The sequence below is a fragment of the Halichoerus grypus genome, chromosome 1 (genome assembly GCF_964656455.1).
Source record: "Halichoerus grypus chromosome 1, mHalGry1.hap1.1, whole genome shotgun sequence".
Lineage (NCBI taxonomy): Eukaryota > Metazoa > Chordata > Mammalia > Carnivora > Phocidae > Halichoerus > Halichoerus grypus.
Window position 1 is genome coordinate 59652283 of NC_135712.1, and position 17123 is coordinate 59669405.

General features: G+C 38.6%; 1 protein-coding gene across 18 annotated transcripts in view; it reads right to left on the minus strand.

Moving 5' to 3' along the window:
- The window catches only part of ZBTB20 (zinc finger and BTB domain containing 20), an 800060-nt gene that overhangs the window by 358449 nt on the left and 424488 nt on the right, over positions 1 to 17123 (minus strand). The window lies entirely within an intron of this gene.

The following is a 17123-nucleotide window of genomic DNA, read 5'->3' on the forward strand; positions in this document are numbered from 1 at the left end:
ATGTGAAAAATCAAAGTGTTGATTGATTATAAAGGGCTTTGTAATGCTATATAATAAAGTTTATATTTTATTTTATAAGTAATGAGGGAAAATTTTTAAGGTGAGAAATGATATGATGAATTTTTTTTAGAAAGGTAACTTTGGTGTTGCATTCATTTTGATATAGTATCGCTATACTACCCCACAAGGATGTGATTTTTTGGGTGGAACTGATCCAGAGTTCATTGCTAATGGAGCCCACTATGAATTAAGAAGTATCTGGCTTCTGAAAAATACAGATTGGATGCCACCACTCTTTACTTAAAAAAAAAAAAAGTCATCTTTAATGATTTCCATGAACTAGTTAGTAGAACTTCCTTCTGAGGCATGCATGATCTGCTCCTGAAAACTGTACAGCCTCACCCCCTAAATTCCATAATGCCTTAATAGCTTGCCACACTAGTCCACTCCTTACCATTCCAGATTCTAATATGTCTTCATGCCTCAGTTCTCATGACATTCCCTCAGTCTACATTTTTCTACCAGGTGAAAACCTCATTCATTCTCCATATTGCTTGAAAGATCACAGCCTTTCTGAATTTTCCTTCTCATTCACCTTAGATTCAACCACTTTCTCTGGTTTCCCACAGCATTTCACCTATTCTCTTCTACATCAGCATCTTTTTTGTTCTACTTTATACTGAAGCTCTTTGTTTCCAAGTCTCTCTCCAAGAATCTAGAAGGTTAACAACTGAGGGTATTGACCTTAATCTTTCACCTAAGTTTTACAAACAAAAAAAGGAAAGGAAGCACAGAGTATATACTTGGTCAAGTAATGATATCCAGATGCTACCCTGCCATAACCAATGCTCAATAACTGTTAGATGGATAGAGTCACTCATTCAATCATTCACTCACTCACTCACTTTTTTATTCATTCATTAATTCTACATGCTCACAAAAGAAACTAAAGACTGCTTTATAAAAAAGTTTTCTGTTCATTTGAAGAAAATCTTTTACAAATCAACAGGCTAAGGCAGAGAAGTCTATTATATTATGATTACTATTATCGAATCAAATAAACAATGGGTATATCTACAGAGTGCATTCCAAGCCAGAGTCAGGAAAACTGGTTATAAACTAGAAAACTGAGGAATGTACCAGCTCACCACTTAACATCACTGTCTCCATATAGCCTATAGGTATTTACTGCCTATTTCATACTAACATGAGAGTGCCTGTGGTACTGGCAAAAGTAGATGGATCGCCTGCCCAGAGATGCTATTGAAAGGAAATAAAACAATTTCATAGCAATACAAGAGAGAAAATACTAACATTTACAAAGTTATTTATTGTCTAGGGCGGGTAGTTGATTCCAAACATATATTATCTCATTTAAATACTCATAAAAACACTAAAATGGCTAGTATTTATCCATTTTAAATAAAAACATAACTGAATGTGAGAATCTTAATTAAATTCCCAGAGGCCACATTACTAAGAACCTGGGGGAGCCAGAATTAAAAAGCTGAAAGCCCTTACTTAGTCTTTTCTACTTATATTAAATTACTTCTTAGAACATATTTCTAAACCAAAGAAGTTGAAATCAATATGTTTTATGGAAGACCTTAATGTAGGCATCAAAAGACAGAAAATAATAGCTAATATTTATTGAATACTACTGTTCTAAACATTTTGATATATTCACTCATTTAATCCTTACAACAATGTTTTTGGAGGTGAGTACTATTATTACTGTTGTTATCACTTTAAAGTATGGAAGAGAAGACAATAAACTTTCAAAAAGTCACAAAGCTAGTAAGCGGCTCTGCAGTCAGACTACAGCCCACAGAATTTAACCATCATGTATACTGCTCATTAGGCTAAGATTTTTTTTTTTTAAGATTTATTTATTTCTTTTAGAGCGAGTGAGAGTGGGGGAGAGCTGCAGAGGAGGAAGGAGAGAGCATCTTAAGCAGACTCTGTGCTGAGCAGGGAGCCCGACACGGGGTGCACAGCCTGACTTGGGGCTTGATCTCACGACCCTAGATCATGACCTGAGCTGAAACCAAGAGTCAGCTGCCCAACTGACTGCACCACCCAGGGGCCCTAGGCTAAAAGGTTATTAAATGAGACAGCTTAAATAAAGTTCCAAGAATAGGGCATGCCACAGAGTAGGCCTTTATTAAATGTTACTGTATCCCTTTTTCTTCAATCTCTAAAATTTTATAATTGTAATAATACCTTTATTTTTAAAGTATATTCTGCTTTTTAAAGACTTAACAATATCCAATTTCACAAAAATAGGGCACCGAATGTAGAATATAGTAAACTAGTATTAAAATGGTGTTGAAAAGTATTTAACATTCTGCTAAATGTTACTCATAATATAGATTTAAGTGACAAAGTATGATTCCAAAGAGTGTATACAGTGTTTTACCAAAAATTAAAAGGCACAGAAAAAACAACAACAACTGGAAAGGTATATCCCCAAAGTTTAAAGGAAATTATTTCTGGATGATTGTGAATTATTTTGTCTTCTTATATTTCATTCTATATATTCTACCATGCCTATGTATGCTTTCTTTTTTTTCTTTTTAAAGATTTTATTTATTTATTTGACAGAGAGAGAGAGAGCACAAGCAGGCAGAGCAGCAGACAGAGGGAGAGGGAGAAGCAGGCTCCCCACTGAGCAGGGAGCCCGATGTGGGGCTCGATCCCAGGACCCCGGGATCATGACCTGAGCTGAAGGCAGATGCTTAACCGACTGAGCCACCTAGGCGCCCCTGTGTGCTTTTCATAATAAGAAAAATAAAATAAAAAAGAATAGCTGGGACAGAAACATTCCTAATTTATTGATATAACACTGAGCAGCAATATTATATTAGAATTGTGTAAAATTCCACATGTTTAGAGATGGAGCTTGAATAGAACCCAAGATTCCTCATTTCTAACACAGTGTGTTTTCTCCTACGCCCTATTCTCTACCCAGTGGTTATCATTATGAGGAATTCAAAAGTAATCTATGAAGAAGACCCCTCTGGAGGGTGGTTAGAGATACTGTGATTGCAAATGTGCTATGAGTGCGTGTGCGTGCACACACACACACACACACACACAGGTGTTCTAGCACATCAGGCTTCTTAAGCTGCTTATGCAACTGTGTAAGCCATTTGTTTGAGTCCAAACTGATACTATATATGGCAGACTGATTTTCTCTAATTTTTCACACTCTTTCTATAATAGAACTATACATCCACACACACCACATGACTTTACTGTAACTCTCAGTAGTGTTTGTTAATGTGGGGAACAGACTATAACTATGTCCCCTAGCTTTGAGTTTGGTCAAGTCTCACTTGCCTTGACCAATGGAATGTTGGCAGAAATGCCATGAGTAGTGATCTGGCTCGCCTTCTTATGGCCATGGAATTTGCAATAAGACAACTTTGTCTCAAGTATCTGGTCTCTTCATCCTGAGTCCCAGAATAAGAAGCATGTGGAGAAGATATGAACCCAAATGCAGCCTGAAGGTACCCAGATTCCACATAGACCTATAAGTGAGAAATAAATGTTTACAATTATAAGCCACATAAATTTGGGGGTTGTTTGTTATGCAGCATTACCACAGCAATAGCAAACTAATATACAAACAACTATAAATGCAATCTATGGTGGCAGGTTTTGTACTATATATATAGTATATATTATATATATTATTATTAAATAGTATATATATATAGTATACATCTACTGTCTGTCTATCTATGTATCTCACAAGTCTAGATACCTGACACTACAGGTAACATATGCATTCACATATACATGAGAAAAGGTTGTCAGTTGAAAGTCCATAAGGGTATGTGCTATGGTGAGTGCTGTGAATTGTGCAAGACTGTTGAATAACAGATCTGTACCTCTGAAACAAATAATACATTATATGTTAAAAGGAAGAAGAAGAAGAAGAAGAAGAAGAAGAAGAAGAAGAAGAAGAAGATAGCAGGAGGGGAAGAATGAAGGGGGGGGAATCAGAGGGGGAGACGAACCATGAGAGACTATGGACTCTGAGAAACAAACTGAGGGTTCTAGAGGGGAGGGGGGTGTGAGGATGGGTTAGCCTGGTGATGGGTATTAAAGAGGGCACATTCTGCGTGGAGCACTGGGTGTTGTATGCAAACAATGAATCATGGATCACTACATCAAAAACTAATGATGTAATGTATGGTGACTAACATAACATAATAAAAAAAAAAGAAAGTTCATAAGTGGAGAAGCTACTATGCTCCTATGCTTTTCAGTTAGCCATATATGTGCTTCTCACATTTCACTGCATAGAAAAAAAATCACCTGGGATCTTATTAAAATGCATATTCTCGTTCAGTAGGTCTGGAGTGAGGCCTCAGATTCTGCATTTCAAACAAGTTCCTAGGTAGTACTGATAGTACTAATACTATTATACTCTGAGTAGCAAAGGCGCAGAGGACAGATAGTGGTAGCCATATGGAGGAAACAGCCACAAACAGAGAAGATAGTCTGGAACAGTATGCAACTGAGAATGGAAATAATTTTGATTAAATGTTTATCTTTATCTTATAATGAAACAATTCACATAAGAGACAGAAGAGTCAAAGGAAATGGGCCTTGCAAACAAATCAAATGACTGCCCTTATGTTAATGGTGAGTATAGATTCTCAGTCACATACATATATATATATATATATATATATATATATATATATAGACATGCCTGCTAATGACTAGTACTAGAGCCCCACTCAAGCAATGCGAATGTAACATCCCAGGGCATTCTGTATAAACATATATACTGATAAACTTATGACCTTGCAGCACTCGCTTATGGAAAAACCTTACATATATGTTCACTTTCTGAAATGTAGCTTTCTAACAGCAAACTTGTCTTTATTTCTCTATTTTCTCTTTTTGATACTTCATCTACTCCACTAAAATCCATTAGATTAGTTGTCTTAGTTGGCTCAGGCTGCCATAATAAAATACCATAGACTTGTTAGCTTAAACAACAGAAATTTATTTCTCTCAGTTCTGGAGGATGAGAAGCCCAAGATCAAGATGCTGGCGTGGTTGAGTTCTGGTGAGGGGCCTCTTTCTGGCCTGCAGTTGACCACCTTCTTACCATTCCTCACACGGCACAGAGAAAGGAAGCTCTGGTGCTTCCGGCTCTTCTCATAAGGGCACTAATCCCAGCATGGAGGCTCCACACTCATAACCTCATCTAAACCTAATTACCTCCCAAAGGCCCCACCTGCTAATACCATCACATGGGAGTTGGGAGTAGGGCTTCTACATATGGATTTTGGGAGGACACAAACATTCAATCCATAACACTAGTACTTCTCAAATTTTTTCAGGTCATGGCATACAAAGAAAAGGGTAGGGGCACACGGATGGTTCAGTCAGTTAAGAGTCTAACTCTTGGTTTCCGCTCAGGGTCGTGAAATCGAGCCCTACATGGGGCTCCACACTGAGTGTGGAGTCTGCTTGAGTTTCTCTCTCCCTCTCCCTCCGCACCTCCCACTCATGCTCTCTCTTTCTCTCTAAAATAAGTAAATAGCTCTTAAAAAAAAAAAGGGTAATATTGTCTTATTCACTGGGATAAACTAGGAGAGATTTGGAGCTTTAGAGGAGGCTCTGCTGGGCTATATATGAGTAACCCTTGGGCTCCCGCTGTCACTAGGCCTCCCTGAGGAGATCCATACCCATCCCACATAAGTTGGCAAACTACACACTGGATACAACCACAAACTCTATAGAACACAAACAGTATCACCAATTACCATCACTGTTTCTGAGCCTCATTTCGGATCTTTCATAATTGAGCTGATATTTTCTGGAAAACAACACTAGTGTGTAAAGGGGTTTCCTAGGCAGTTGATCAATAACCACTAGAGAAAAGATGAGAGTATTTAGAAAATTATGCTGGAAGGTGTAGTGTAAATTCCAAATAAGGCCACTTTAGGAAATGGCAGATGAGATAGTTGACTTTTCTTGAAGAATATGTTTTTAAATTTTTATAACTTTAGGGGTGCCTGGGTGGCTCAGTCATTAAGCGTCTGCCTTCGGCTCAGGTCATGATCCCAGGGTCCTGGGATCGAGCCCCGCATCGGGCTCCCTGCTCGGCGGGAAGCCTGCTTCTCCCTCTCCCACTCCCCCTGCTTGTGTTCCCTCTCTAGCTGTCTCTCTGTCAAATAAATAAAATCTTTAAAAAAAAATTTTTTTTATAACTTTAGACATCTCCAGGTGTCACAATGGATGCTAATAAAGTAAATGGGAATCACCATTTCTTCCTGAGACAGATACTTGTTTTCTTTTTTGGGACAAATTCAGGTACTGCCAATAGTTTATCTTCCCAGAATAAAAGCTTAAAAATTTTTCTAAAAGTAGGGAAGAAAATATTTTTTTCCATAGAAATACAGCTAACATGCAACATCAGGTCCTTTGGTACTCCCATGGGGACAAGATGCACTACTTGGAAAATTGAGATGCCTTTTCCTGGAGTTTTCTTCATTCTTTGCCTTCTTCAGTCCAGACTGGGTCATTGGGTAATAAGGAGGAGGTTTGTGGTGTTAGGGTGATCTTCTTGGTCATCACACCCTGGAAATAGCTTTAAAATTGGACATTGAGAAGCAGGAAGAGAGTTTCAAACTTTCCATCTCATTGTTATTTGTGTTCTGGAGCCTCATTAATTTCTCTCACAGAAGGTGGACTCTTCCCTGGTGCTGATTATAGATATAGTGGATCTTACATTTCTGTCTAGAAAATAGGCACCAAGAAGACTTCACCAAGTCTCATTCCAGACTGGATTCACATGATCATAGCAATAAATATTCCCAAACAAGAATCATTCAAAAGCCTGTTGAATTTGACCAGATACTTCAAATGGTAGCAGATACTGCCACCATTCCTACAGTATGACCCTGAAGTCCTCAACCTTTTCTTCTCCACCTTGATGTATAAGAAAGATGACATTTAGATTCCAACACATTCTCATGAATTTACCTAGAGTTATTTGCAACTCCTGGAGTATAAACTAAAACATTACCCATTGGCTCCCACTTAATAAAGCATGTTAGAAAACACAAGTATATGAGTAAAACTTCATTATAAATAAAACGAACAATCTTGTGTTCGTTTTAATTTAATTTTTAAAAGAGTAAATCAAATACATATACTTCATAAGTTTATTATTCATAAAAAATTTATTGTAACACATCTCACACTTGATTGAAACACACGAGTAATTTCTTATTACCGACAATAGAAGTCACTGGTATAAATTATGCATTATTCACTCATCCAACAAACATTAATTGAGCACTTACTATGTGTCAAGACAGTGCTAGATACAGGAGACCACAGATGAATAACACGTCTCTCTCTTCAAGTGTTAACAACTATTGATGTGAGCAATTGGGCTTCTATTGGACTTTGGGAACCAGGATATGAATGGGCAGTGATTCACTGGAGGTAGTAGAAAGCAGAAAAGAAGATGCTGTGAACTGACTAATTAAAACAAACAAACAAACAAACAAACAAACAATCTGCGTACCCATCTCACTTTGGGTTCCTTCCAAAGAAGAGTTTGCAACAAGGACCTGGGTACAGGTTGTAATCTGGAAGGTGATCTTAGAAGGCAGGCATGGAGGAGTGGTGAGTGAGTCAGAGCAGAGGACAAGGCAATGATGAAAATGTGTCAAAGGGGCCGGCCACCAGTGTACCAACTGGAGCATAATTCAACCAGCATCTCTGAGACTTGCGCATAATGTCTCCAGAGGTATCCGAGGTGTGGGTCTGAAAGAAACAGAGGCCGGAACATTTTTGCTCCAGTCCCATTCCTCCTTTGGTTGAGAGTTGCTCCAGGGCATTAAGCAGCCAACCCCCTCTTTCCCCTATCTAATGTAGATTTATTGAGCTCCCCCGCCATGGAAAAGGTCCTGGGAAAGCCCTCCTGAGGTGGGAGGCTGGGCTAACGCAGAACTGCTCCAAGTCTTGCTGAAATCAGAGGTGAGCTGCGGGGCTGTGGAAGGGGTCAGACACAGGAGCTGGAGCAGCCCGCAGAGACTCCTGGGGGTGGGGCATAACCTATGCAGTCTGCGCTTGCAGCCCCGGAAGGATGGTCTGGGGACGTTAGAATGACATCTTTTTACGAATTATATTCCACGTAAAGTGCCTCTGACTCCTGTAAGAAGTCAAACTTTGCGACAGTAAATCCTGACACTGCTCAGGTAAGAAACAGAAAAATGATGATTTGCTAATCGGCTTACTTGATTCTCTGGCTAGGATGTCAAGATTGGACTCAGCAGTTCTTGGGAAAATCCTGACACTCATTCACCAATTATCCCCTGGAAGTTGATACGTATCGATCTCCCTATGTTTCAGGGAAGAAATCTTTGAACTGCTCTAAGGAGCTTTTCCAAAAATGGTGATACATTTTTGCATCATTTTGTCATGATGGGCCCTATTGAAAAACCTCCTGAAATTCTGAATTCATGGCAGTGATATCTACGTTGTTGTATTTGGCTTGCATTTTTGTTTTGTTTTGTTTTGTATTAAAGCAGAGGAGAAATGGGTAAAGGTTAAAAACTGCACCTAAATGTATTAAGCTTGAAGGCTTTGAACATAAATGAGAAGGTTTACAGGAAGTTATTCAGACCTTTAAGCTTCGATAAACATTTCATCACTGCTGACAAGATCCACTTTAGGTAACCCTGCCCAAGCAGTTCCTGTGTTGCTAAGGGTGAAGGTGAGTTTATTTTGCAATTCACCAAGCAGGGTAGGAGTTTTTCTGGGGAATTTTGGTTTGGAGCCCAGAGCCTAAGGTTAAACCATAGATACTTTTGTGGTTATAGGAGAAGAATTGATAGACCCCTCGTTTTTTTAATTATAATGTATAAAGGAAAGAACTGGATTCCTAATTCCTAGGAAAGGTGGTGGTAGTAGTAGGTAGGTTATGGTCCCTTATATGAATATATGTGGCTTCCCTCTGACAATGAGTGGGCAAGTCTTTAAAAAAGTTCCAAAAGAGAAAAAGAAAAGCCCCAGGGACCATTTAGGCTCTGTCAGTGAGTTCCATCCCAAGACATCAAATCCAGTTGCACAGAAACCAAACGTCAATATTTACAAAGCTCTTTCCATCTTATATCCTGCTTTCTTTTTCTTTTATGCCTTTTCTTCTCCTTTTCCTTCCTCCCTATTCCCTTGATCCTCTCCTTTACCCTTTTTCCCATTTGCACTCACTTCCCCCACACCCATTAGCCAGGTCCACCATCCGTTCATCCCAAAAGAGGCTTCAGTGACGGAAAGGAAAGGACTTCAAACAAAGCCATAGTCCAACACAGGGAGCTCCAGAGGCTGGGGGACTGTGACTGAAGCAAAGCCTGAGGAGGGGCCTCACCCCTCTGAGGCTCTTCACCCAACAGGCGATTAGGTTTCAGCCAGCTTGATAGCTGTATGGAGCCTCATGATTTCAAAGCTTTCAGGGGCTGACAAGGACTTGCTAATTTCAAACTTTCTAACCAATTACAATCACAAAGAACTCAGGACAATAATCAGTGAGCAAAATGAAACTGCTGGAGTGAAGCAGCCCTAGCAGGTTTCGCTCTTGTGGCTCTGCCACACGATGTGCAGCTGGGACTCTGCTTCCACAAGTAAATAAAAATACATTATAAAATAAAAACACGCACAGTGGGTCCCTCTTGCTGTCTTGTCCCCAGCAGTTGGGTCTGGAGGAACCCTGTCCTGCGTGTAGCCCATTAATTTCTGATGGTGTTAATTAAAAAACTTTTGATGCTGGTTTGAATGGAAAATATCTCAAACAGTGTTTCCTTTATTGAAACATCAAGTTCCAAGTCTTGGATTATTAGGTTAAGCTCTGTCGCAGCAGTGAGACTAACATAAATGCTTTCCATACCATCTGACTATTACTGCTAATAATAAATAATAATAATCAATGAAAAGAAAGAGGAGAAACTGTTTAGGTTGAAACTCCCTTATTTCAACCTGTTTTGTTTTGTTTTGTTTTCAGAACTAAATTGAAAATCCGGGTCCCTGAATGTAGGACATATGATATTTTAAAAATCTTTTTTCAAATCCTTACAGAACATTCAAATCACCCAATGTTCCAGGACCTGAATTTTTTATATTTTAAAATGGGGAAAGCTGCTTAAAATAAGTGAATCAGCTGCTAAGTGATTTCTCTCTGTCTCTTCCCCTACTCTCTTTTGAGAGGCTGAAAAAATGCTTAAAATGGTATATGCAATTGATATGTGCTGCTTAAGAAGCTTAATATAATTACTGAGGACTCAGACTTTCTATTTAAAACGAAGATAGGCTGGGGCAATAGAAACTATGAGTTGTGAGCACTCATCCCTCGGGAGGTGTGGAAAATGTTTCCAAACGTTTAGTCCACTGAGCGAGGTGAGGGGTGTCAAGCAGTTATCCACAGGGTTCTCTGTCCTCCCGGAAACCTAGGGAAACCGAGGAAATCCTGACAGCAACGTAAGGAGCCAGCGTGACAGATGTCGTGCAGGAAGCCAGCAAATAAAAATGCATCTCTGCAATCCACCGCTTTTGTGAAGTGCTAAGCAAACCAGCAAAACATTCTGATTGGTTTCTAAGACTCTCCTCGAATTTGATTTTTTAACCATTCTTCCCTCTCGTGCAGGCGCCTGAAACCCCGGACGGACGCCCCATGGGAGACGCCCCACAAATGCTGATTCACGGACGCCCTTTTCTCTCTTGTGCTCTCATGTACTTCACTTTCTCTCCCATTTTTCATCTCCCAATCTGTTTATTCATGCTGTCTGCAACATCAGCTGAATCCTTGAGGGACGACAAAACTTTCCTTTTTTACCCTGAAGGTCTTCATCAGTCTTATTCTTGTTTTGATCTACGCATCCCTAAAGTGGATGAAGTTCTGCATAAAGAAAGGCGAAGCATTTTGGCAAATCTCCTTTCCTTCCGTCCCTAACCGCAGGCTGCACTGACCTCACCCTCTTGCAATAGTTTGCAGAACTGGCCTCCCCGCCTGATGTGACATGATGGGAATCCTTCAACGACATCAACAACCACAACAACAGACAACCCTCACTGTAAAGCACGTGAGGGGAATATGTAGAGCAATAGAAAGAACTAAAACTCCAAAAGGGACATAGGCCTGAGCAAACCACAGCATGAGTCTATCTGTTCACAAAATTTATGAATTTTCCCGAGTAAATTGACAGGCGATATTGTCTACAAAGGACTAGTAAATGTAAATTAACTAACAGATATGTAGCAAATGAGTACATTTAAAGATGATTTCCAGCTGAAATGATTTTTCTTCTGAGAGACCAAGTTTTTGTTAAACTTAATCCTACTCTCTTCCCTCTCCAGCAGCAGAAACATCTGGTCGGTTTTAGATTCCCCTTGGATTTCCAACTTCAAAGGGAATTATAAAGAATAACAAATTCATGTACCGGCACTAAAAAAAAATTAGAGCAGCAGGAGAGAATGGTAAAATTGTCCTTATTTGACTGCTAGTGACAAGCGCCACAGGCAGAACTATAAGAAAAGACAAAAGCAAGATCACCGGTTGACAACCAGAGTTCCTAGAAGGGACAGAATCTTTGGCTACATGCAGATATGCACAGGGCCCTTAGCAATCAATAAGGAGATTTCTCCTTGCTTAAGTGAAGAAAAAAAAATTAAAGGAGTTAGAAGGTGAGAGAGAGAGAGGAAGAAAGAAAAAGAAAGAAAGAAAAAAAGTTCATATTTACCTGTCACATAGTAAGCATCAGCAAAAATTTGTTCAAACAATGACCTGGAGATTATCTTAAGGATTCAGCCCCTGGGTTTTTTATTTGATCTATAGAAAACTTGAGTTCCGATTCTACCAAGGGCTAGATATGCCATCTCAGAAGTGACTCAGGCTCTAAGAATCCACCAGAACCATCATCTCCTCCTAAAAGATAAGACCCCCAAGAGTCTCTTGCTCTGGATCTTTATCAAAGGATGGCCAGAAGTCAAAGTCCTTCAGGAGTGGAGGTATAAGGTTTGAATGAGCTATTGATATTTGCAGTTGTGCCAAGTTACGCTTGACATCACTTTATAGAACTGGATTTATCTTTCTCCTCTGTCATGTACTAGCAAAACTGAAACATACTTCTTAGAGTGCAGGTCTTGATATAATCAAAAAGAAAATAAGAACAGTTAGAGAAAGTACAATTTTGCCATTATAATTAGCTCTTATAAACAGCTCTTCTCTTTCCTGTTTCATGTACAATTTGTACAGCAATAACAATAAAAATAAACAAGACATGATTAACCAATCAACGTGTTCATGGACAGAGAGAGAAAGAGTTAAGGGCTAAAATGTCTTTAAATAATTAATTATAAAAGTCTTTAAACTTAGTGTTCAGAGGTTACCGATCCCCACACCACATATACATTAGGTTTATTCAGAGTGGCCATCAAAAACCAGACAGCAAATTACTTTTGACCAAAAAGTATATATCAACAGCACGTTAAGAATATTTCACAGAGTGGGATAAAACAAACAGAACCAATTCTCTGTGGACCTTAGCATGGTTTGCAAATGGAGCAGTCCCCCAAAGAGAAGACCATTCTCCAAAGTATGTTGTCTATATCACAGGCTTTGACTCATCTTTAATGAAGGAAGAAAGAGTTAAGACTTCTCTTCAGCATTTCCAATGTAAAAGGACTGAGCTGGCTGCAAAAGCATCTTGAATGTCTGTCTTGAATGGGGTTTTCAGTCTTCCCTCACCACTCCAGGTAAAGCAGGATCAGCCAAGTGATCTCGCTAAGAGAATGCCATAATTCCTATCCTGGTGGTAATTGCATATGATGATATATTACATATCCGATAAAGTTCATCCAGAAAATATGCCAACTTCGTGAAACATGGATCTGATGATGTGAATAAACCCTTTTTTTTTTTGGCATATTTTTTGGCAACTATCTGTGTCTTTGGTCTAAAATGAAAATCCTGGCTTGATCCAGGCATTTACAAAGGATTCCCTGCCCTGTATAAGCAGAATCAATCATCCAACGATGATTCTGAACTTACCTAGAGAGAAAGAAGTAGAGGATATGGAATACTACTTTATTCCAAGAAATGCTGTTTTATAGCTTGAGGATACATATGGTCACAAATAGCAACAATGGAACAAACACCAGACCCAAAGGCTGAGCATAAGGAAACCCCACACACATATACCAAGAAGCAAACACTATCATTAATAATAATAATTATTATTATAGCTATTATCAGGATGAGGCATTGATGGTTCACTTGGGTATAATGTATAATACATTAGCTAGAAAGAACCAAGGGTAAACTTATTCTTATCTTTAAAAGGCAGTTTGTATTCTGGTTTATATGACATGAGCTACATAATTAACACATACGAGAAAATGATGCAGGAAGAGATGAAGACTTATGCCTTTATTTCAGTTGTTGTATTGTTAATATCAATCTTAAAAATAATGATGAAAAGGTTAGCTGTTTTAAAATATGGGTGTTATGGGGTATGGTAAAATATCCTCGTGGCTTTAAAATAGTTAGTGGCACAAAATATATATTTAAAGTATAGAACTTGTCATTGGACACTTCTGTCTATACATTAATGAGAAAATAAATATATAAAATAAAAAACAAAAAAAAGTAGTTAGTGGCTAGATCCTACCTATCCTTCCTTGGAGCCTGTCTCAATGCCAAGCCATCAGATCCTTTCCTGACCTTTTGAGGACATTTTAATGGTGGTAACACCAAACCAAGGTAAAGGAGAAATAGAGAGGATCAGAAGACTGAAAGGGAATAAATGAAATGGAAAGAAAAAAAGTTTGTATTGTTTACACCATCCAGTCTGGCAAATGTTACAGATGCTTTCTGTTTGCTTGGGATGGTTTATTGCTTATGTTATTTCTTTTTTTTTCTTTTTTTTTCCTCCATGTGCTTTCCTCTACCAACTTCCGCTGAAAATACTTTGTATGTGTCCATACTGTAAGCCCTCATATTTTTGTAGAGATTTAGTGTAGTGGAGAAGCACTTTTTTTTCTTCCCCAAGGGTTAGGCATATCAATATTCTAGCTACTCACTTTCGAGGCCAATGGAAAATGTGCTCCTAAGATTAAATAGACCTGAGTAACACATAAATCCAGTTTATACTGATGCAGTGTGTTACATAGTTACTCACATCCTGAATTTCTGATGAGTGGAATACACCTTTTGGACAACACAGTACTACTGAACCGTCACTGACTGTAATTCAAAGACGGCGAGGCAGGACTAAACCCTAACTATAGGTTCTCTATGGAGAGCCTAATTTGCACAGAGCGCTCTTCATCTGTGGAGCTCTGTGTGCAAAGGATCTAGTCTAGTCACAGAAAACTAGGTTCTTTAAATATTCTTAGAGTAAACTAGAGCAATACTTAGAAGCACATAGGGAGTGCCCTTTGTTCAATAATATACAGTCTCTTTTGACCCTCACTTCCCCAAACAGTGCTTTTGTTTTTTTAATTATTCAGACTATTAATATATAATCCCTTCCTTTTCAGACTTCCTAAGTGCCCCTTTAGGAAGAAACCTTTCCTTTCTGCCAATATATCTTTAAAAAAATGATGCTTTTAAATCTAGCGCTACATTTGGTTTAAGTAGGTTGGCCATATTTATCCACTATGGGTTAGCTGTAGCCACACTGGGCTTCTAAAGTAGTCAGAGCACTGTTTCCCTTTTACCTCAGATACAGAATTGTATAAAACACAGTGTATATCCCATAATGATAAAATTAGCAGCAAATTATCATTCTGAGCCAAGTAAAAATAGTGCCAAAAAAAAAAAAAAAGTCCCCAAGAAGCCTAGCCAAATCTGTGAAATGTCTCTCTGGTCAACCAAATTGCCCTTTGGATAACAGATGTACCCAAGAATATTATGAAACACTCTGATGAGACTTTATGATCAATTGTTACATTTTAGGAAATATAATGGCAGTGTACTCAGAAGAAAAATACTCCTATATACAATGATTAGAACTATTTATCTAAATGTTTATATCATTAACATGTGAAAAAGTCCTTATGGGCCTGAAATCTTGATGGACTAAATGCTGTGATGTCCGGGGTTTACTTCAAAATAATATGGTAGTAGCTTGGGAAATGGCAGGCCATGAGTTCATCATTGGGCAACCCGGGGGATGGGTCCGTGGGAGTTCACTGGAGTAGCGTGTCTACGTTCATGTATTTGAAAGATTTCATAATTAAAAATTCAAAAATATATACTGATTTGAACTTTTACTCCTTCAGTCATTATTGATTGATTCATTTACTCTTTATGTGCAAGACATGGGGATGTAAAAAGTGAAACAAAACAAAACAAAAACCCCCAAAATGCTCTTGTTGCATATTTAGATTAAATAAGCTATTCCTCTTTAGGAGTCGTATATATTTATGTAACATGACATTTATAAGAACCATGTAATTACATGTAAAATTTTTAGGTTAAATTTTGAAAGCAGGACACAAAATGATGTATAAGGTATGTTTACAACGTGTTTTTTAAAAAAATATATCCTCAGGGGAAAATGAGAGTAAAGAAATACATCAAATGGTTATTAATGATTGGATTTAAATTATAGATATAATTACTTGTATTTTTCTTCATTTTACTCCTATGTGTTTTTCCAAATTATTTTTAATGAGCATGTATCATTTTAAAATGAAAATAAATTTTTATTCATTAGTGGATAAGATGTGCTCTCCTTTCCCGAGGAGCTTTTCACTAAAACAGAGAAACTGCAAACACACAGCTTTGCCCAGATACTTTAAATCTTCATACCTAGAAGTGAAATACACCCACAGGAAAAGAAATGTCAATACAGATTTTTATCTGATCATAGACACATAAAGAGCTTTCTGTGTGTTGGACAGAAATAGGGGAGGAACTGGCTTCTCTGCAAGCCAGAAAGAGTGTGAAATTCAGGCCATTTTGTGATGAGATCCTTTTGCGATGAAAGCAATGGGAGCAACAAATTAAAGTTACCAAGTAATCCTGTCCCTTGAGTCCTGCTGCTCACACTGATAGGAGTTTCTTTTTAGTCAGCATAACAAATAAAGCATGGGAGTGGGAGTGGGGTGGTGGGAGTGGTTACAATACTAAAGGCTCCAGGCCTTCACTGGTGAGATGGATATGTTCAGAGAGACAGAGGTAGATGTGGGACAGAATTAGAAACAAAAATACAGCGACAACTATGGATTTTGTGCAATGGATATGGAAAGTCCCTGTTAGAAAGCTATCTTTATTACCCCAAGAGATTATTTTCTTCATTTTATGCACATTCATATAAAGTGAAGTCAAGAGTGTAACTTTTAAAGGTTTGGATGAATATGATGTTCATGACTAAACAGGCCTGGCTGGAGCCAGGGAGAATATCATCAGATGCCAGGCAAGTCACCCCCTCTGGTCCTCCTCCGTCTCCAGTACACTTGCCAGGACATTTCATTGCCGGCCAACCTCTAGCAAACGCAGCTCTTTTAGGCTCTTTCTGACTTGATGATGCTCTACGAAAAGACCCTTAGTCCCGACCTGCACTCTCCTCCCAGCCACTGAAATCTCAAGAATTCTAGAAGGCCACAACATCAACCTTTTTGAAACTTCACCAATTTCCACTAAAAGACACATGGACCTCAAAGGTTTCAATGCTAGGCTCACTCGCAGCTCTGGTCTTGGTCCTCTTAGCTCGTGAAAGAGGTGGCTATCTATATTCATGCTCCGAAAGGACATTTTCCCTTCCACTTGTGGGTGTACACAAGAGCAGTCATGTCTGATTTTAAGATTGATTCAAATGAAGCAAATGCACTTCAAATTTTTAGCATATCATAGAATAATAATAAGTAGTTCAAAGCATCACAAAATGTGTTTGGAAGGTTCTGTGTTTGTTTGTTTAATGCCAAAGCATCCAATGTTCCACATGGGAAGCATCACCCTCTCTGTCCATTCAGGCGTCTCCTTTGGAACTCTGTATCTCTGGAGAGTCTGCCCAACGAGCCCTTTGAATGCTTCCATCTCTGCGTGGCAAAATCATTGTGAAATGTTTGTTGAAATCTGTGATCAT